This window comes from Neophocaena asiaeorientalis, unplaced genomic scaffold (genome assembly GCF_003031525.2).
Source record: "Neophocaena asiaeorientalis asiaeorientalis breed wild unplaced genomic scaffold, Neophocaena_asiaeorientalis_V1.1 scaffold127, whole genome shotgun sequence".
NCBI classification, from domain to species: domain Eukaryota; kingdom Metazoa; phylum Chordata; class Mammalia; order Artiodactyla; family Phocoenidae; genus Neophocaena; species Neophocaena asiaeorientalis.
The window spans coordinates 240,157-253,766 of NW_020175414.1; positions in this window are offsets into that span (position 1 = coordinate 240,157).

Below are 13,610 nucleotides of genomic sequence, written 5' to 3' on the forward strand. Positions count from 1 at the left end.
GGCATTATATAGTAATAGTAACAAAAGACAAGTAAATAGATTACAGAGTATGATAAACAGGATTAGAAGACTGTTATGAAATGCCTCAAACTGGGTCTAACCACAAGTGGATCCTGAGAGAGGACTGGAGTGCTAGTGCTCTATTTGGTTAGTGATCCTAAGAAACACCAGGAGGTCAGGGAGAAAGTGAAACAGAAGGGAAAGAAGACAACACAGTTTGTGTTAATGAGCAGGTTACTGTTTTGGTCAACTGAGATGCTGAAATGTCACATGACATGCCTAAGTTTGCTGATCTCAGTGATTTGGACTCAGCATTTGTCCTTGGCTAGGGTTTGTCATGGACCTCAGCTCTGTGACATCTCAACCAGTCCAGCACTTGTAGGTTCTTGCCATAAGATGTAGCCAGGTGGCATGGGGACTATGAGAGAGGTTAGAACATGGGCAGGATGTTGACAGTGCTTGTTATAGGAATGGAATAAAATGCACCTACCCCAAAAGAAGAATGAGGTTGGGGGAGAACTGGATGCCCCTTCTAATAGGAAAATTAAATGAACCAAGTTTTTAAGGATAAGTAGGAGTTGGGAAGATGAAGCGTGAAGTAGGGTGATAAAAAAAATAATAATAATGTGCAGCATGCCACCTTCAGAAGACCTTAGTTTGTTTAAGAGTTTGTTTCTTTTTGTTTTTGTATTTGTCCTAAAGGAGGTAGAGAGAAAAGGGAATGACTATTTTAAACTTCAACACAGTCCTTTCTTTTAGATTCTGTTTTAGTTTAGCTAGTTACCCTGAAAACTATGAGAAGGCTGTGAGAATTTTTTTAAAAAAGCAGATTTTTAAATCCTTCATTCATTCATATATATATATATATATATATATATATAGCCTCTTCTCTCTGTCAAACATTGTACTAGGCACTAAAGATAAAATGGTAAACAAGGTAAGCATGTTTGTGGTCCTTGTGCAATTTGGGAAAAGACAAATCAGTAAGAGTTTTCAGTGTAATATTATAACTGGTGTGTTAGGGGCTGTTCAGGTTGCAATAAAAAGATGTAAAAAGAGCATCTATACTCTGCTGAATTGGGTCCCTCTAAAACCCTTGTCCACCTGGAACCTCAGAATATGACCTTATTTGAAAATATGGTCTTTACAAGTATAATCAGTTAAGATGAGGTCATACTGGGTTAGTGGGTCCTTGATTCAATGACTGGTGTGGTTATAAGATGGTCATGTGAAAACACAGATGCACCTGGGAGAAGAAAGCCATGTGATGATGGAGACAAAGATTGGATTGATGCCTCTACAAGTCTAGGAATGTCTAGAATTGCAGGCAACTTCCAGAAGTTTGTAGAGAGGCATGGGACATTTTCTCCCTAGAGCCTTTAGAGGGACCATGACCCAGCCATGGACTCTAGCATCTAGAATTGTGAGAGAATACATTTCTGTTCTTTTAAGCCACCCATTTGTTAGGACAGCCCTAGGAATCTCATAGAGCATCTAAATCAAACCTCAGGAAAGTTGAAGAGAATGGGTGTTAAAGGGAGGAAATATTTCAAGGAAAATGAAACAAGATGCATACCTATCCAGAGGAGAGGGAGACAATTTTGCACTTGAATCACAAAACTATTTTTATATGTTGAAATATTGAAGTGTGGGATCAAGAGACTAAGTAAGGGAGAAATATAGGAGCTGGATAATCAAGGTGCTTCTAAGTCAATTGAAGGATGTTAGAACTTTATCTTCAGGGCAATAACAAGATATCCAATGGTCTTAAACTGGAGAAGCATATAATTATACTTGCAGTCTATAAAAATCAGTATAAGTGCATTCTGTGTTCTCCTCAGAAGAATGAGCAGAAGGACAAATCTGATGTCAGAAATATCAGCCATGAGGTTTTTGGATATCCATATGGAAAAAAATGATTATCTAAATACGGACATGGGAATGGAGAGCTGTGACTAGACTTGAGAGACAATTATGAAATAGAATTTTTACAATTTGATAACTGTTAGCATATTGAGAGTAAAGGACAGAATGAAATCAAGGATGATCACATATCTACTTGAACAACTACGTGCAGTGACATGAGAAGAGTGAGCAGGCATATGAGGAAAAGCTGATTTTAGGTATGGACATACTGAGTTGAGGTGTGCATGGGACATACAGGTGGACATGTGTAATAAACAGTCAGATATGTGGATCTGAGGCTTAAAGGGAGATAATGGTGAAATAGAGTTGGAGGGGGAAATTGATCAGAGAAACAATTAGAAGATTATATAAGTAACCAAAATAATAAATAGAAAGGACAGTAGTGATGAGGATTTAGATGAGAGGAGGCATTTAAGAGATATTAATGAAATGAAATTCACAGGATTTATTGGAGAAAGAAACATTTCTAGAGCAAAGAGTGGAAATATTACCTTTTATCTTTGCAGAGATTTGAGCATATTTGTGTTCAGAGAAAAGAACCAGTAAAGATGGACAGATTAAAAACAAAGCTGAGTGTGATCCATGAGAATTAAAGGAATCAGATCCAGAAAATAAGTTTGTTGTAAAGAATAATTATAAACCAATGAGGCATCCCTGATACCAAAATGATTCTTAAACTAAGATATAGCCTGGATTTGTTAACTGACAGTAAAATAAAAGATTAAAAGATGGCAGACACCCTCAAGAAGATTATATCTTCATGGGGAAAATCAAAAGCCGTCCAATTTTTCTCTTTAGCAGCATCACCTAATAGCAGAGGTGAAGGGTGACATTGGTCTGTGAGGGTTGAAAAACATTTGCAATAGACAAAAATGCTTAAATAATAGAAATACCTGTATAAATATTTCTAATAGCTTTTCTAACAGCAAGACTGGAGGTATTTTATCTCATATGCTTGTGCAACTAACAGGTTTTACACCAGCAATAGAGCTGAACTGGCCTTGGTACTCAGAACTTCATCCAGGAGATTTACAGAGATCACCAAGGGCATGGAAGTGGGGTACATGTGCCAGTTTTCAAACGTTTCCTGTGAAGAGAGAGAAGGAAAATATTTAGGTGAAAATTAGGATACATTTGAAGGGGTAAGATTTAAGAGTGAGAGAGATGGGATGTGATGGTGTCTTAATTTCTCTGTAAGGTAAGAGCTAAGGTTAATCACTGAGAATGAAGGAGGCAGGGAGTGGTGATAGGACTTAAGGAAGTTGGTGAATTCTTAAAATAGCTCATGTGGGACAAAAAACATTGACATGGTGAACATTGCAGAGCAGTTTTGAAGACCTCACAGTAATTCAATACTATGTTTTATCAGAACTGATAGCACAGGGAACTATACTCAAAATTTTGTAATAACTCATAAGGGAAAAAATTCTGTAAAAATAGATATATCTGTACATATAACAGAATCATTTTGCTGTACACCTGAAATTACAAAATGTTTTAAGTCAACTGTATTTCAATTTAAAAAAATAAGTGAAAAAAGTAAAATAAATTCTTAGAAGAAAATAAGAGTTGCTGTTTGTTAATACAGTATTGGTCAAGGCCATTCCTCATTCATACAATCATTCACAGATAACATACCAGGAAATGATTAAGTATGAAAAATGCAGTTTTTCTTTTTTTGTTGTTTTTGGCTCCTTTCCTTTACATCTCACCTTTAAAAAATTTTCCTCTCCCTCTTTTTGTTCTTCACTTTATCTTTTTTTCTTCATTTTTATTTTCAGCAAACAGATGCTTTTTTTGCCCCTTGCAGATCCTGTTCTTATTATATTTCAAATTTACATATTTGCCATTTAAAAAGTCAAATAATACTTCCAGTCCTGTAAGGGAAAGAAATTATCTTGTAGCCTCACCATCCCTACCCCTAGTCCCTTGACAATCAAATACTTCACCTGTTTGAACATTGCTTCTGATATTAATCTATTTAAAGTTTAGACATTAACTTTTTACTTGTAATATTGCAGTTCAGGATTTAACTCTCTTGTGCCTCTCACTCACAAGTACATCCCCACACCCATCCTCCTGACACAATTCTATGACACTACTGGTTACATTAACTTTTATTTAGGATTTCTAATATGTTGACTTGTGTAAATATTTTTCAGAGCATAAAAAATATTTGTTTTTATCATCCAACTTTTTATCTTCGATGGCATTAATAACTTCCTAGCTACTTTTTTGGTTAAGTTTTCTATGTACCCTTGCACTAACTCACCACCAAATTTCTGGTAGAAGCATACAGCTCCTCTTAATATGGTAAAACTCATCTAGGAATTTACTAGTTCTATTTGGGTACTTTCATTCTCCTCATACTTTCCATCTTTCTCTCCCAATGTATTTTATGCTTTCAAACTCTGACAACTCTCATTTAGGGTTTCTTTCATAGTTAGCTCGGGGACTCTATTTGCCTCTTTCCTGTTACATATTCTATTTTGGATGCTATCTCTTACGCCTTCTTTTGGAATATAAGTTATAGTTGTGTCAAAGCAAAAATTGCACTGTACAAATGTAAACATGCAAGGAAGACTTAATTCAAGGCTATTATAACAGGGGAGTGAGACCAGAACTCTGTCTGAGTTCAACTCTGCTGAAACAAAGAACTGGCAAGTTTTTAAGAGGTGGGGTGGAGGAATCATAGGCCATCTGTGCTTGCTATTGTCTTTATCCAAAGTAAAATAAACTCTCATATCTTTAAAACAAGAGGTAGTTTTACAGCTTGGAGAAAGGTGCCTGCCTAAGTTAGGCTCCTACTCTGCCAGGGAAATGGGAGATAGGACCATGATCCTCCTCGGTGATGACATTACAAACGGATGGCTCCCAGGTCCCAGAGAAAGATATGCCTGGGTTGTAAAACCGCCGAGTCTTTTTAAAAAATTTACATCTCAAAGGAATAAAGAGATAATTTATAATTCTAAGCTTTCTAAAGTAAATGCTCTAAGAAAAGGAAGTCAGGGACCTAGAGTTAGGACGAAGCTTGCCTAAATTTTAGTGTTGCCGAGGGGAAGGTTAAGGTCTTCTAGGTCAACTGACTTAGGAAGATACTTGGCTGATCTTTTGAAATATTTTTGAAACATTTTTGAAATATTATGCTTCTTACACTTGAGTAGCTGTTCATTTCGATGAAAAATTCTGGACTGACAGCTATTTTTCCTCATATTTTAAAAGGCATTGTTCCAATGCCTTCTAGTTGCAATACTATTAAAACATTGGATGCTATCCTTACTTTGGATTCTTAATATATGCACAGTTTTTTTCTCTCTGTAAGATCATAGTCTTATTTTTCTGCCTATGATTCTGAAATTTTATTAAAATTATGTTTTTGCGTGGGGTCTCATTTATCATTCTAGGTACCCAGTGTAGCTTATTTCAGTGAAAAATTATATCCTTTAGTTTAAGAAAATGTTCCTATATTATTTCTTAAAAGATTTTCCCTCTAGTTTTTCTCTTGTTTACTTCTGTATTAATTGAATGTTGAAACTTGTAAATTAATTATTTTAAAACTCTTTCTTTCTTTCTACATTTCCATATCACTTTTACTCCAGTTTTTCTTTCTGAAGTCCATCCCCAACTTCAGCTTCCCTTCTCCTCTATTTTTGTGGTGGTGGTGGTGGTTGTTGTTTTTTGGTTTTGCCCTTCTTTTTAGAATTTCCTGGAGCTTTTTCTTATTGTCTGGATTTTCTTTTCCTGTAGTACCATTTTTTTGGTAATATTTACAGCTCTCTGAAGATTAATAGATATTTTGAAGTTTCCCATCACTCCCTAGTGATCCCTGTTTCCTCCAAATTGCTCTTTGCTCCTTTTATCTATTTTGTTGCATGCTTGTTGCTTGTTGTTTGGTTTTGCCTCTTTTATAGCAGTGGATTTCCTCAAATGTCTGCTTATTATTATTTTCCATTTATATTTATGTTATGAGGCACTGAAAAGGTGATTGTAAGCTTTGGTGTATGAACGAGGTTTGTTTCTACCAGGCCTCACTCCGCAGTGATAACACAAAGACTTAGCAGACCTGTAGGAATTTCCTCTAAATGCAGAGGTCTATAGATCTTTTCTCTTGGACTCTCTAATATTCTAGGTTGGGGCATTGGCCATATCAATATAGAGGCCTTTACCTCAACTTTCTGTGTTGAGTACTTAGCCTCACCTCTACTCTCAACTTTGTCCAAAATTCTATGTGCAGAATCACTTCAGTTAGCTCTCTTTGGATGGATAGCTTCCTGTTTCCCCTCATCTTTGGTAGAGACAGTTGCTTAGATGCAAGGGCTCCAGGCTTATGGAGGCTTGACTAATTCTTCCATAGACTTTCACTCAGAGCTAGCTGTTGCCCAAACACCCAAACCTTTCCCAGGCCAGCTTCTAGCTGACTCTCCTCTGATCCTGGAGATATCATCTTTTTTTTTGTTTTCCTGGCAAGTCAGGTATCACTTGTCTGTCACCTTGCCATCTTCCAAATTTGGTTGACATCTGTTTTTCATTTTTTCTCCTATTTATTTTATGTTGGTGGAGATGTATGTTTTAAAATTCTTAACAGATTCTTGGTACATAAACACATGTATTCAATCTGTGATGTTTCAATTCAAAGTGACATTCATTTTACAACACATTGAAAAGCATTCCCCATTTGTATTTTAAGGTTATAATAGGTTGTGGATTGAGATATCTGCCATATAGCCTCTGTTTAGATTATGTTCATTTGTTTGTGGGTTATTTGACTAGGATCAGAGGGATGTAATTGTAGGATTTTTTAAATTATTTTTTAAAGTAGTGGAGAAATTGGAACATTCTGTTGTGTGTGTGTGGTGCTTTTGGGGGAGGTGGGATTTGAAATAAAAGAAATAATTAATTAAAAAAATGTGAGAGACTGGGACCAGAAAATAAGCATACATGGCAATTCTAACTGCCTGAGAGAGATAAAACTTGAAAAAAATTCCTTCTTTACAGTGATAAATATAAATGTGGTAATTAATTGCAAAAGAAAACTGCAGATTTCTAAAAGTTTTATGGTATAGATAACTATATCTATGCCTTTATATCTCTCTATATATAAAGTATATAATTAAGTATAAAGATATATATACATATATACTTATATAAGATTTTTAAAGGAATGGCATATACTACACAAAATTCTGCAATTTTATATATATATATATATTAACATATATCCTAAACAACTGTAACATGAAGGCCCAATATTATTCACCTTGAACTAGAATATTAAAACACATGGAAGAAATTTTTTTTAAAAAAGAAACATCAAGCATTTAGCAAGAAAATATTTATTTTACATCCTTAAAAATAAAAATAATGAAAGATAATTCACCAGCAGAAAATAATCTGTAATTTGGGATGTGTTTGCTTTTCAAATTGACTTTTACATTTTGGAAAATTTTTTTTCTGTCATGAAGAATATAGTGCTGCATTACAATTTGCAGTGTTTCATAAAATATTTACTAAATTTTACATAGTAAGGAAGCAAAAATATTTTTATTAAAATTTTATAAAAGATTATATGTCTATATACATGTATATTTTTCATGAATTATTGGGAATATATATGACTCAGTTATTGAATTAATTATATTTCATAATCAATACTTTCTTATCCATTCAGTTTTTAAAAGTCAGATATTTGGGAAATAAATTCAATGTGTCATATTTTCACATTAACACATAACATTACAGTAAAACCAGAAATCATCCACCATGTTCTGTAACTGTTGCTATTATATTTGAATCTTTGTTTTCTATCTCTCTTATCAGCATATCATTCCACATATTTTCTCCAAAATGGAAATTTGGGGTGCCATTCGCTTTTCTTATTACCCTTATTGGCATTATATCATCTCTAATCACAAATTATAGGGAATTAACCAAACCTGGACTATGTATGAAGTGAGATGCTGAAATTAGAGGTCTAAATTAACTAGAAAATAGATCACCAGTTCTTAAAAATATTTTTTTTAAATAAATATACTAGCTATACTGTATTGGTAGGAGCAACTTAAATTGTTGTGGTTGTTATAGTTGAAATAGCTGGAATTTTAGTAAGTGAAAAAAAAAGTGCAAGCCTATCATGAGGAAAAAAGTTGCTACTTGAAAATTAGTAACAACTTTCTTTGCAGATCTATCAGCATGTTATTAGCTGGACTAAAAGTCATATTAAGACAAGAGAACTATATTCAATATCCTATGATAAACCATAACAGAAAAGAATACTTTAAAAGAGAATGTACAAATATGTATAGCTGAATCACTTTGCTGTACAGCAGAAATTAACACAACATTGTAAATCAACTATACTCCAATAAAAGTCTGTTGATAAAAAAAGACAAGAAGCTTCATTTAATGGTTATGGCAATGTAAGCAGTGCCACCAGTTTGCATCATTTATGTTCACATCATTTTCAGATACTTCATAATAGTCCACTGTTTTGAATGCAAAAATTCAACATAACAAAATTTGGTTTCTAGACATGAAATATCAGGAAATAAATTTTAAAATTTCTTCCTGTCTGCTCCTCTGGTGCTCATTCCGCTCTTGTGTACGAGATCGCATACGGCATTCTGGTTTTTACTTTTGACTCTGAAAGAGGAGTTCAGGAGGATCATCACTCATCACGCACAGCCCACCTGGTGAAAGCTGACTGCATGAGATCATTTTCTCCATGGCTGGGGAGGGGGATATCTCGCTTGTCACAGACTACTGAAAATCATCAGCTTTCATCAGTGGATCCTGAAAACGTGGAAGGAATGATTTACCTGAAGGAAGCAGAGGGCATAGCATTTCAAAAGTGATCTCTAAAGACTGATTATTTCTTGTCCTTGACACCCTGCCAAGGGCTAGATACATTGAACATTTGGGATGTAATGAAGCCTACAAATCACTGGTTGCCTAGAGTCTCACTGGGCCTACGAGAGGATAGCATGCTTGACTTTAGTTCAGTTTTTATTACATGTTGTAAACTTTTGACAGCTCTGATATGCCTTGTCATTGATGTGTCAAGATTGGATTCTGACAGGGTGTCTGACCTGATTGAAATCAAGAATGCTTTACTGGATCGTTTAGAAAATAATGGGAAATCTTCTGTAGGACCCTGGGCAATGGAATACATTGCATAATTATGCCATTGAAACAACACAGAGTCATTTTAAAAATGAGCATGTTAGTTAGAGTGAAGGGGGCTTTCTCTGGACTGCAAAACTTATAATTTAATCATATATTATAAAAATTAAAAAGACATAAAGGCACAAGTTATACATTTTGCTAAGGGCTAACTTTGCTGGTGGAAATTTGTTCATCTAATACCTGCTGCTAAGCGGTGTTTTGATGTTTTACAGCAGTTGATGTACATGATTTCTTTGTCACACAAGAAAAATCACAAAAGACTTCTTATCAACTGTGAGATAAACTCTGCTTTTGTTATTCCAGTATTTAAAGTGCTCACTTGACAATATTTGAAAATCTTTTATGACTGTCTCATGAAATGCAGTTTCAAACAACACCATCTTACTCATAAGAACACTATCAATGATAACACTGGCTTACCCTGTGGAGAAAGGATTGTGGATCAAACTGTTTTTTTTTTCTTCAAAGATATTTTCTACTCATAAAAGCTAGTGAACAGGAAGATAAGATATTATTTTAGCCACAGTAAATCCTAATCAAAGTAGCAGAGTACTGGTGTGAAAGAGTAGCTCCAAAGAATGCTTCAGGTTGATTTTGTAATTTTCCAGTAGAGAGTACCCACTTGTTGACTAAAAGATGCAGGCCATCGCTGCCTGGCAAAGTTGTTATTTTGAAGAAGTTAAGTAAACAATCACCTTCCTCCCATGAGTTTAGGAATATTGCCAAAGCAAATGAACAAAAACTTCCATGCAAAGAGTCTTTTAAATATAGGAAGAAAAAACTATGGGGTATAAAATGTCATTTTCTTCAAAACTTATTTCTTTCCTAAAGTTTCTCTGCCCTACATGTGAAATGTTAAACTAAAAAATAGAGCCTGACAGTAATTAAAGTGGTAAAAACAGATTTTATTCAGGAACTATTGTGACAGGGAAATAGAGACCTCAGTATCAAACTCAATACAAGAACAAGTGGGGATTTATAGACAGGGAGCAGGAAAGGTTGTTTAATACATTGAAAATTACTAAGGAGACATCAAGGGCAGGGGATTCTTGATAAATTGACTCAACAGGATTCTTGCTGAAGGCAGGTCAGGGCGTTCAAATATCGTCTGGTGGATGATGGAAGATGAGGAATTTGACCAGATATGAAAAGTAAGGGATTCTTAAAAATGGTTCTGAAGAACCTAGGAGCAAGACAGGAATAAAGACACAGACATACAGACTGGACTTGAGGACACGGGGAGGGGGAAGTATAAGCTGGGACAAAGTAAGAGAGTGGCATGGACATATATATACTACCAAATGTAAAATAGATAGCTAGTGGGAAGCAGCTGCATAGCACAGGGAGATCAGCTCGGTGCTTTGTGTCCACCTACAGGGGTGGGATAGGGACGGTGGGAGGGAGACACAAGATGGAGGAGATATGAGGATATCTGTATACGTATAGCTGATTCACTTTGTTATAGAGCAGAAACTAACACACCATTGTAAAGCAATTATACTCCAATAAAGATGTTAAAAAACAAACAAAAAAAGACTGTTAAGGATCTAACCAGAAAAAAAAAGTAAGGGATTCTCTCTAAACTGACTTAGCATTATCCTTGCTAACACTGGGCTATGCAGGCCCAGCAAGATGGGGAAAAGGTTGAGGCCTAGTCCAGAAGAGGGCACAGGGAAACTTGACTAACATTTGGTCAAGGAGAGAGTCTTCATCAATGGTAAAAGACTATTCTTCTTTGGCACTAAGTTCATGGTGCACATCAATTGTAGTTCTTTTCTATTTTACTTGTTATAAAGTATTATTCTGAAATTAATTTATACCCACCAGAGCTTTCTGATACCTATGGGTATCTTTTATGAAGGTCTAGTATCATTTTGGAGAAAACTACATTTTATCTAAAGTATACACTTAATATTTGAAGTGTTTAAGAACTTATCACAAGTTTTGGGGGGAGTGGCTGAGAGTCAGGCTTTGGAGTCAAAATTTCCAATCTTGGTTCTATTATTTATTAGCTGTATAAACTTGGACACATTACTTACATATCTTCTCTACACCTCAGTTTTTCAATAGCTAACATGGAGATCATAATATCTATCTTATAAGAATGTTGTAGGAGGGCATACAATAAGATATGTAAGGTTTTTAGTACAGTAGTACCTCAGCACAATAACTTAGTGTTGGCAATATTTAAAACAAAGATGAGGAGATTTGTTTAAATAATTTGATTTAATTTGAAAAAAAGAAGGGAAACAAGATTTCTAGAACTGAATAAAACTCTTTAAAATTCTGGACTCTGGATTCTGTCATTGCAGAGTGCCCTCTCTGTCAATTGTGGTTTTAAATCTGTTACTTATATTTGTGCAGCTTCTTACTGTGATAAATTATTCAAAAATATACAATGTGTACACTTACTTCAGGTTTAGAGGAGATAAGGAATTACAGCATCTAAATTTAAGTGAAAAATATCAACCTTGGTCCAGAAATAATGATTACAAGTATTTATGGTAACAAAGGAAGCAAAACATATACAGTTGTAAAGGATCTATTAACTTAACTAGTAATCTTCTTGTCTTTGCTAAACACAGATATGTGTGTGTGTGTGTCTTTTAGAGACTTTTGATTCTAATTTTAATTTGTCCATGAAATTGAATTTTCTTATTTCCCTCAGGAGGCAGTTTGCTGCACAGTCTTGAATATTTCATTCAGAGATGCTCATCCATCTCATTCAAAAATGTTCACCTGTATTCAGCTTTACTTTCCTTCTTCTCAAGTTTGATTTGGTCCATCTTTTTCTATTATAATCTACTGCCATGCCCTAAGATGCATTTTTCTGAATTGGTAACCAGGAATTATAATACTACAGAGTTTTGCAATTAGAACATGGCAGTCATGTTAATTTAATACACACTTATAGTCACTGACCCATGCCATTGTATTTTTTAAATGTGGTAAAAGATGCTAGGGCTTCCCTGGTGGCGCAGTGGTTGCGAGTCCGCCTGCCGATGCGGAGGATGAGGGTTCGTGTCCCAGTCCTGGAGGATCCCACATGCCGTGGAGCAGCTGGGCCTGTGAACCATGGCCGCTGGGCCTGCACGTCCGGACCCTGTGCTCCGCTGCCGGAGAGGCCACAGCAGTGAGAGACCCACGTATTGCAAAAAAAAAAAAAAAAAAAAGATGCTAAAAACACCTGCTGTATTTCTGATTTATGTTTATCCAACGTTCTTATTCAGTCTTAGACTGTTTGTTGTTCAATTTAGAAATTATGTGATCAACACCCAGAGGATCTTTGGCACTCTAACACAGAATCACATGCTGAACACTGCTGAAATAAATCTTAACTTTTAGCATAAACAAATGATTTGAATTTTTAAAAAAAATTTTAGGGACTTTCCTGATGGTCCATTGGGTAACATTCCATACTCCCAATGCAGGGGGCGTGAGTTCGATCCCTGGTTGGGGACTAGATCCCACATACATGCCACAACTAAGAGTCTGCATGTCGCAAATAAGAAGCCCACACGCCACAGCTAAGAAGTCCACTTGCCACAACCAAAAAGAAAAAAAAAAAAGACCCCGAAGATCCCACGCACCACAAATAAGATCTGGCACAGCTAAAATAAATAAATCAATAATAAATAAATAAATAAAATATTACCAGCACCTACTCTGTGCAAGGCTGAATATTCTATTACCACCACTTAATGCTGTTCCACATGGTAGAAACTGACTACAGCTTTTATGGAGAAAACTGAACTTGACCAACATTGACATGGGAATGCACAGCATACTCCAATACAATGACCAGTGGGGCTTCCATGGGGCTGTCCTTTGGATTTCCAAGAGCAGAAATGCCACCCAATTGCAGGAGAAATGGAAATAAGATGGTTTTTCCAGCTTAGAGCAGGAGCAGCTTTTAAAATTGTTTAATGATGACCTTTTTCCAGTGTAGCATGACCCATCAGTGAGAAATTCATAGGAAATTGACATTTAAAAAAAAATCCCCATTATGTTAACCTTGCTGATTCTATTGTGTGTTAAAAGGGTATTCTCAAAGTTTGGTGGAGATACAGAGGGATAGGAAAAGATAAAAAATGGAATTCATTCAAAATACATGTTACTGTTGGAAAAAGTTCTTAGTATTATTTTCTAATTTTACTGAACAGTAAAATGGGGACCAAAAGTGAAGTGATTTGTGAAAGGTCACACACAATACATTCTAAATCAATCCCTCACTACATTGCAAACTTACACAAAGTGTGTCTTTTTATTCCATTCCATCTTGCGTCATAATGTCTCCCTACCAGATTGGGATGACACAGAAGCCTTTATCTTCAGCTCTAATAGCTTCTATAGCTGTAAACCTATTGATGTAATACTCCTCTAGATATATTAATTTCTTCCAAAAAATGTTTTAAATGCACCACAAAATGTGTGTTTTGTCTTTCACTTTCTAATTCATCATCTTCCTTGCCAGCTGTGTTCTTCCACTACACCCTGTCATT